Source organism: Neophocaena asiaeorientalis, unplaced genomic scaffold, assembly GCF_003031525.2.
Source record: "Neophocaena asiaeorientalis asiaeorientalis breed wild unplaced genomic scaffold, Neophocaena_asiaeorientalis_V1.1 scaffold388, whole genome shotgun sequence".
In the NCBI taxonomy this organism is placed as follows: domain Eukaryota; kingdom Metazoa; phylum Chordata; class Mammalia; order Artiodactyla; family Phocoenidae; genus Neophocaena; species Neophocaena asiaeorientalis.
The window spans coordinates 2,347,206-2,356,597 of NW_020172738.1; the positions used below are offsets into that span (position 1 = coordinate 2,347,206).

The 9,392-nt window shown below is 48.0% G+C and overlaps 1 long non-coding RNA gene across 1 annotated transcript; it reads left to right on the forward strand.

Annotated features, from left to right (window-relative positions):
* Positions 1-2,111: 2,111 nt before the first annotated feature.
* Positions 2,112-9,172, forward strand: LOC112396730 (uncharacterized). The gene is made up of 3 exons (XR_003002625.1): positions 2,112-2,318; positions 6,655-6,801; positions 7,180-9,172. It is a non-coding gene; the product is annotated as an uncharacterized LOC112396730 (long non-coding RNA).
* Positions 9,173-9,392: the final 220 nt, after the last annotated feature.

Genomic DNA, 9,392 nt, shown 5'->3' on the forward strand with positions numbered 1-9,392 from the left:
TAGCATCTAGGGGCTGGGATGAGGCAGAAACATCCTTATTTCACAAGGGCAACAGTGAGGTTCTCCAGGCTCCACAGCCCTGGGGCAGAGGCAGAGCATCCAGGCACTGCGTTTGCATTGTTCAGATCCAGGGCTGCAACTGTGCCCAGCTGTCGAGGTGCGGTGGAGGGGCTGCCTCAGCGGGCCCTATGAATAGGTTCTGGCCTGATTCATGGGCCCATGAAAGTGCCCTGGGGAGCAGGGGAGCCCAGTCTCTCTGCCCTCAAGCAGGTGGGCCCTGGCGGCCAGTGAAAGGGCCTTCTGGTTCATGGGTACATGTTAGTGCTTACCGGAAGTAAGAGATGCCGGAGATGCTCTGGCACATCCTGAGGGTAGGAGTATTCCAGTGTGAGAAGCACATCCTCTTAAAAAGTAAGGTAGAGGATTGGTCCTCACATGAAGCAGGCGGGCCGCTTCTCGGCACCTACAAGTACCAATGCAGCCTAAATTGTCCCGGACGCAGCCAAAGGGCAGATCTAGCTATTTCTGTATCTGCACCGTGACCCTGTTTTTTTTGCGTAGCCAGTGCCTGATATCAACGCCATCTCAGTTTCCAGTTGCTCAAAGCAGTTTTCCCTGGACCCTCTAGCCCTGGTTCTGAGCTCTTTGGAGAGCTCGGACAGAGCAGAACGCAGAGAGGTTTTCCTACTCCCTCTTAGAACCCAGCAGGCTCTCTGGACTTCTGCAGGCGATGGTACAAGGCTGCCCGACCACCAGAGGGCAGTCTGAACCCTCTCCAGAGGCACTAGGTAGTAAAGCTCCCGCCGGAACTAGGAACTAGAAGTAGTGAGGGCTTTTAAGCGGGCAGAGGTGCTCTGAGAGGCTCTGTAATTGAGCATCCAGTAGCAGGAAAGCCAACCAAGGACGTGTGCCAGGTCGTCCTCAGATTAGGTGAGCTAAGAATGCCAGCTGGACTGTCACGGTTAGGTACACGCTTGGGCCTCTGACATTTCAGTGGAGATTTCCTTACGGTGACAGGAGGGCCCTTCTGTCCTTTAACCACAAGCTTCCAACCTCACAGCTAGCAAAATGTAACAACGGAGGTGTGATAAGCAACGTGGCTGGAGAGACGGCCGTGCAGTCTAGTTTTTCATTTAAACGGGTTAGGGTCTGGTGGTAGGCCCACCCTGAAGACGGCCAGTGGCATCCTCACACTTGTATTCTAGAAGCTCTCATGTTTAAGAATGTCCCATGAGACCTGCTCTCCAGGAGGCTGAAAGGTGGGGATCTGATGAGGAAGCTGCACCGGTAAAGCGGTCTTTGGTCCCAATAAAGTAAATTTGACCAGATGGTGTTTGAAGAGGGGTCCCCTGAGATGGCTGCCCATCTGACTGTTTCCCGTTGAAAGGGTCCACGGACCACGGCTTCAGAATCACCAAGGAGCTCCTGAGGATGCAGATTCCAAGGTCCCTGGTCCTGGAGGAGAATGTCTATGATTGAGTACCAGGAAGTAGTGTTTTCAACAAGTTTTCTAAGTGACCCTTTTCTGCCCCAATTGAGTTTGGCGTCCATTTTCCTAAGATAAGACTGGTCTTTATCTTTTGACAAAGAAACAAATCTAACCAACGTATCCGTGGTGCCAGCAGTAGCGGTGGAACCTGCAACTTAATAGCGAGAGCTGGCTCAGCCCTCTGTTTGTGTTTTGGTTGGTTTTGTGGTTATTTTGTTTAACTTTAATGTTTTGTAGTTTACTTAAGCATTTATTTCAGTATAATTGGTTTTCAGAATTAGTAAGAAGAGAAGAATGAAGCCATTTGCAGAAGAAAAAACTAAGCCAGGAAGAGAAAGCAGCTGAGAGTAAGGGGGAAGGGAGAACTAGAAGAAAAGGCAGCCCAGTGGGCCAGACTGGGGGAGGGGGGAGGGACAGAAGCACATGAGAGAGGAAAAACAGATCATTCATGAGCATCTGTCAACAGAACTTCAGAAAGATGGATCTTTACGATGTTTTACTGTGGGCCAATCTCAAGAGACTTGAGATGTTTACATTCATTCTGAGGCTTTTTTTGGATGTTGGGCTGGTATCATACTTGCATGTGAAATCACCCTGAGGTGGCCGCCAGGCACCCCCGTTATCTGTGGGCTACAGGCAGTTATGAAAAACAAGGAATTCAGAATATTGACAGGTCCCGGGGTAGAAATGTTTTACTGCAGTGACCGCACAGGGAAGCAAGGAGTAAAGACAGGAGGGGCCGAGAGCCAAGGACCAGAGACCCCAAGGAGGCACTGAAGCAGCGACGTCTTGACAGAAGCACTGGTGACACCCACCCTCTAGGGACCAGGTGAGGAGGGAAGACAGGAGCTGGGGATTGCACTAGTATAACCACCTCTTCAATGCTTCAGAGGATCAAGCTCCACTGTCTGGGCTTTTCAGGGGGTGAAGTGGGGATGGGAGAGAAGGAATACTGTAGCGTGAGAAGGGAGTGGGAGGTGATGTATGTTGGGGGGGTGTCTACTCTAGGCTTCAGCTTCTGTCCTAAAATCAAAGCACACCTTACCCTGAAGAATTCATTTCCTTCTGACACCCACTCCTGACCCCCAGGCAAGATTCATAGTTCTATCGAACTGGCAGAGTCCTTCTACTTAAGTTTCTTCTCTTTACGGAAGTCATTTCTTGAGAACTAGTAGGCCTGGTTTGGGCTTTATTCTGCTAAGAACAGCACTGCCTCCGGTGCTGGAGTATGTCAAGTTTTCCTTCACTGACAGATAATGGAGGCTGCCCAGCCCCAAATTAATCATCCCAGTTTCCCAGAAGGGAAGAAACATCATCCAATCCAACCATGTATGCCAAGTGCCTGGCACGCAGTGGCAGCTCACTAAAGCCAAGTCATTGCCGTCCTGGAGATCCGCCAGAGCTCCTTGCCCTTGACCTGTGTGTCCCAGGGCCTCCCCCACCACCCTGCCCATCAGTGGCCCATGGAGCTGAGGTCCCATCACGCTTTGGCCCAGGCACAGCACGAGTGACCAGCTTCTGTCATGCTGGCCAGAATCCACAACCCCCGCTGAGCTCAGGAAGGGGCACTTTCAAAGAGAACAGGGACCCCAGCCCAGGGGACTAGGGACTGAGGGAAGCTGCAAGGGTGGAATTCCTGAGATTGGCTGTCTCTTGTTCTTCGTTTTCCTTTAAACCTTTTTTTAAAGGGGCGACAGGGGAAGTTTTTCTCAGAGACATTCACAGCCAGGCGTCATCCCTGCTGGCTTCCGACTCCATCCCTCCCCCAGCCCCGGTGACATTCCAGACCAGAAGCCAGAAGACAGCCGACAGCCACAGCCCCCAAAGAGCTGGCCCCTGATTTGCTGGCTCTGCCTTTAAGTGACACTCACGGAGAGCGGCCCACACGTCCCCACCTCTCTGGAAGCCACCATCGCCTGTGTGTGCAGTAGCCTTCCTTGTCTCCCTGCTTCTACACTGCCCGACCCCAATCCCAGAACCTTTTCCCAGGCAGCAGCCAGTCTGCTCTTATCTACTCTGCCCACAGGGTGAAAGCCCCAGGGTCCTCACGGGGGGCCCTCTTCTCGTCTTCTCCCCTGGTGGGCTTTCCCCTTCTCACTCTTCCTCCAGCCCCCTCACTGTGCCTGGAGCACCAGGCCGCCCCTGCTCAAGGCCTTTGCACCAGCACGTCCCTGTGTCTAGAAGGTTCCTCCTCCTGGAATTGTCCGTGGTTCACTCTCCCATCCTTAAGGTTTTCGCTCAAATGTCACCTTTTGGGGAGGCCAACCTTGCAAGCCTCTCATCTCTCTACCACTCCCTCTCACCTGTGGCTTGCTTTCCACAGGGCCCCTTTGATCATGTTCCAGCACTCCATGTTGTCTGTTTATTGTGTTCGGTGTCTGCCTCTTGCCACTGTAATGTAAGTTCCTCGAGGACAATATTCTGTCTGTTTTGTTTGCCAGTATATCCCTCTCGAGCTCTTAGGCGTTTCATAAATATTTGTTGAATGGATGCCTCGGTCCTCCCAGTTAGTCTGAGCCAGCTGGGCTGTGGGGTCCACAGCTTCTCTGAGCAGCGTCCTGCCTTCCTGTGCTCCCCGCCATTAGTTAGTGACGGTCTCACTCCCCAGCACCCAGGCCAAACCCTCATGTCGTCAGCTGGGCTTCTCCACCGGTTCTGCTCTAGACCCCCTTCTGCCCATACCCGTCTTGTCTGGGCCCAGTTCCCTCCCCGCCCAGAGCCTTGCTTCACTCGATGGATCCATCTCCCCCTGTCCTGCCGTGGGTTCCCGCTGGGCTCTGGGCGGCTATGAGAACCTGTGCTACTTCTCCCTGTCCTCCCTGATACCTGAGCTCCGGCTGAGAGGTATCCCCAATATTAGAGCAAACCAGAGGCTAGCAGTGGCTAGTGAAGGGAAAACAGAATTTATTCAGAAATTATTGCATTAGGGGGAAAGAGACCTCAGGATAGAGTGGAGCTCAGGTCTGAATCTAACAAGAACAAGTTGCAGAATGGGGGGTGGGGAACCTTCCCTGGTGGCCAGAGGGTAAGACTCCGCACTCCCAGTGCAGGGGGCCCAGGTTCAATCCCTGCTTGGGGAACTAGATCCCACATGCATGCCACAACCAAGACGCCTGCATGCCGCAACTAAGAAGTCCGCATTGCCACAACTAAAAAAAAAGAAGGAAAAAAAAAAGATCCCGCATGCTGCAACTAAGACCCAGCGCGGCCAAAATAAATAATAAATGAATGAATAAAAAAAAGAACAAGTGGGGATTTATAGCGGGGGAGCAGGTCGGGGGTTCCGTGGATGGAAAATCACTAACAGGAATCAACAATGGTCAGGGGGTGGAGAGTGGATTCTGGTTAACCAGAACAGGACTCTTACTGAAGGCAAGCAGGGTGATCAGGTACCAAAAATGGGGGATGAAGGACGTGGCCAGCTGTCGAGGTGATCGCATATCAAGGGTGATCAGGTACCAATGATGGGGGGTTCCCTCTAAATTGACTTAGCAGGATTCTCACTGAAACTGAGCAACACAGGCCCACCAAGGATGGATACTGAAGTCCAAGGTCAAAGCCTAGTTGGGAAGAAGGCTTAGAGGAGCCTGACTATGGTTTGGTCAATGGGAGGGCCTTCATCCCCACCTTGGGGAGCAGAACCCTTTGCTGGCACCACTTATACCTACGTTACGTGATCTGGCTGCAGGGCCTGGTCCACCCCTACTGCCCTGCCTTTAACAGCCCAGACTAGTCAAGACATGGCAAGAACGGCCTGCAGGCGTGAGGACCTTGCTTCTACCCAGCCCTAGCTGTCCACTCCCCACAGCCTCCACATAACGCTGTGGGTGACGGGGTGGGACAGAGCAGAGCCCGACTGCTGGGGAGCCAGAATGCCAGCCCAGGGCAAGCCCAGGTGCCTCGAGAAACACTCAATCACTGGGAGACTTGGCAGTTCTTTGTGGCCCCAGCTGAAATCCCAGGGGCCACCTCAGGTCCCCAGCCCCTGTGGCCACCTTCAGTTCTGATCCCGGCTTGGAGACAATTACCTCAGGCTGTTTTGCCCACAGATTGTGAGGAAGGAACAAGAGGCTTTTAGCCCGGAGATGGAAACAACCTAAGTGTCCATCATCGGATGAATGGATAAAGATGTGGCACGTATATACAATGGAATATTACTCAGCCATAAAAATAAACGAAATTGAGCTATTTGTAATGAGGGGGATAGAACTAGAGTCTGTCATACAGAGTGAAGTAAGTCAGAAAGAGAAAGACAAATACCGTATGCTAACACATATATATGGAATTTAAGAAAAAAAAATGTCATGAAGAACCTAGGGGTAAGACAGGAATAAAGACACAGACCTACTAGAGAATGGACTTGAGGACACGGGGAGGGAGAAGGGTAAGCTGGGAAGAAGTGAGAGAGTGGCATGGACATATATACACTACCAAATGTAAAATAAATAGCTAGTGGGAAGCAGCCACATAGCACAGGGAGATCAGCTCGGTGCTTTGTGACCACCTAGAGGGGTGGGATAGGGAGGGTGGGAGGGAGGGAGACGCAAGAGGGAAGAGATATGGGAACATATGTATATGTATAACTGATTCACTTTGTTATAAAGCAGAAACTAACACACCATTGTAAAGCAATTATACTCTAATAAAGATGTAAAATAATAATAATAAAAAGAGGCTTTAAACTCAGTAAGCTTAGCTGCTGCAACTCTCATTTTTATTTAGGAAAGAAATGGATTAAGAATTCAAGACTCCATCTCATCTGTTGATCTGTCTCTGCCCTCTGATTCATTCCAAAGACGGGGCTGGTCTATGAGCCAAGCTGGATATTTTCACATTAGGTCCCACTTCTTAACGGGTCTCTTCTGATAACGGCCCCACTGAGAGAGCCACATGGGGGGCATGGGCTACAAATAGGCAGATTCCTAGGTTAAGTGGCATGTGCTGTGAGCTGCCTGAGGTTCCACGGTTTTAGCTTATTCCTTTCCTGTCTACCAGTCAGATCCCAGTCCTGTCTGGGCCCTAACCCCACACCCTCTACCCCTGCATCGCATCTGTCTAGAATTGACCTGCTATGTCCAGTCCTGCCTTCAATTTCTGACCTTTACCCCATCAGCCCAAGGATTACTTCCCCTCCTTAATATGCCTTCTTCTTAAATGTTCCCAAGGAAATGCCTACCCCACCCCAAAGAAGCAAGAAGGAGGAACCACGGGGGTCTTTTTACAGCTTCCTTCAAGTTCAGAACTGTCAAGGACACCCGAGCCCACGAGCCACGAATTTCACAGCCATCGGAAATGCTGAGTGTGTATAGAAGGTGAGGAGAGAAATGGGGTTCCATATGCTCCCACTCCTAAGAATTCCCAGAGAAAAAAATTTTTTGTAAATGCCAAAAACATGATAGGACTGTCCACGAAATCAGCTATGAGAGTTATGAAACAAAATGTCATGGTTCTGTTTGTTCTGAAATTTCTTGTTATATCCTCACATGGAGGATGGGCCTAGGGACCTTGCTGGAGCCTCTTTTATAAGGCACTAATTCCATGGCTTAAGCTCTCCCCCCACTAATACTATCACAGCAGGCATTAGTATTTCAACATTTGAATTGTAGGGGCTCACAAATATTCAGACCATAGCACTAGGTCATAAAAAGGATATCTTCACCTGGTGCACTCTCTCTTTCCCTCTTGGATAGCTCAGTCTGGTGAAGGCCAGCCACCATGTCATGAGGACACACAATCAGCCCTTTGAGAGGTCCACACGTGGCCAAGTCCATGTGGACAGGAACAAATGCACCAGCACCAACTTGCTGGCCATGTGAGTGGATCCTCCAGCCTCAATCAAGCCTTCAGGTGATTCCAGCCCCCAAACCTGCGAGTATTCCAGCTGAGGCTCCAGACATCGATCGTAGGACTGTGTCCTGTCTAAATCCTCCCTCACTCCCATGTCCTGTCTGAACTCCTGATCCACAGAAACTGTGAGATGATAAATGATTATTGTTGTTTTAAGCCTCTAAGTTTTGGGGGTGGTTTGTTATGCATCATTAGAACTCTAACATACACGTGGCTTCACCTAATCTCAAGAGGATGGGGAAATCTAAGGGTCCCACTGGCCTAGAGATGGGAGAAGCTAGTTATAGGCAAGTATCCTGATCTTACTGGAAGAACTTATCAATGAGCAGTTCTCAGACAAAAACCAGGACTCACACTCCTTCCTTTGATGGTTCATAGATAGTTGTCATCTGAAAAATCAAGGGATTGCTCCTGTCCCAAGGTACCACCAGGAATAATACCCAAGTTCATAGATGTGCAGCAATAACACATTAGAAATTTTTAAATGCCATTGCTGAAAAACGTCCAGATTTCAGAAATATTAAAGCGCAAAAGAATAAGCATCTTGGAATTAATGGAAATGGCATATCACTGTGTTTTCAGTCACATGCTCTCTTATTTCTGCCTGTGTTGTAGTTATTTGCCTTTATCTGGGAGATCTGAGGTGGTAGGTTTGGAGATAAAAAGAGAACAGGAGATAAAAAGAGAACAGGAGTAGAAAGTCTTCATATTCAAAGCAAAGCATGTTGTCTTAGTCCATTAAATAGGCTGCTATTTAATAATTATTTTTAAAATCCATAGACTGAGTGGCTTAAACAACAATTTATTTCTCACAGTTCTGAAGGCTGGGAAGTCCAGGATCAAGGCGCTGGCAGATTCAGTGTCTGGTGAGGACCTGCTTCCTATTTCATAGATGGCAGTCTTCTGGCTGTGTCCTCACATGGTAGATGGGGCAAGGAATCTCTCTGGGGTCTCTTCTATCAGGGCACTAATCCCATTTATAAGGGCACCATTCTCATGACCTAATAACCTCCTAAGGATCCCACCTCTAAATACCATCACATAGGGGGTTAGTTTTCAACATACAAACTTGTGGGGGGACACGAAGATTCAGCATGTGATTCAAATGATTGAGTGATTTTTATGAATTAAAAAATAAATTTTAATGCAACATAAACTATAGGTACATTGATTACAATTAAGGTCAGTCTGACCTTAACTTATTAAAATAGATTGGATTTAATTGGCCAAGAATGGTCTTATAACTGTATATGTATATAGAGAGAAATATAAATTTCTCTCTCTCTCACTACAGACACACAGAGTAGAGTATATACAGTATACTTAACGTTAGGTAATGTGTACATCCATATGTCATAGCTAGAAATGAAATTCCCTTTAAAACTAGCCCTTAACAAATTATTAGTGGTAAATGCTGGTGCTTTTTATAGTTAAGTTTATAGTAAATCACAGGACATGATAGGATTTGAGCAGGAAACAACTTAATTCTTTTCCCCGGGGCTCATTCAAACTACATTAGTGGATTCAACCTTTACCTCCCCTTAGACAAAAATTCGGGTGAGATCTTGGATCTCATACTTTTGCCTATCACTTTTTTTTATTATGTGTTTGTAAAAAACATATAAAATTTACCATCGTAACCATTTTTAAGTGTACAGTTCAGTAGTATTAAGTATATTCACATTGTTGTGGAACAGATCTCCAGAACTTTTTCATCTGAAAAAGAAGTTCATCTGAAACTCTATTCCCATTAAACAATTCCCATTTTCCCCTCCCCTCAGCTCCTGGTAACCACCATTCTACTTTCTGTTTCTATGAATTTGACTACTTTGTGTATCTCGTATAAGTGGAATCAGACAGCATTTGTCTCTTTGTGACTGGTTTATTTCACTTAGTTTAATACCCTCAAGGTTCATTCATATTGGAGCATGTGCAGAATTTCTTTCCTTTTGAAGGCTGAATGATATTCCATTGTATGAATATACCACATCTTGTTTATCCATCCATTGATGGACTTTTGGGTTGCTTCCACTTCTTGGTTTATTGTGAATAGTGC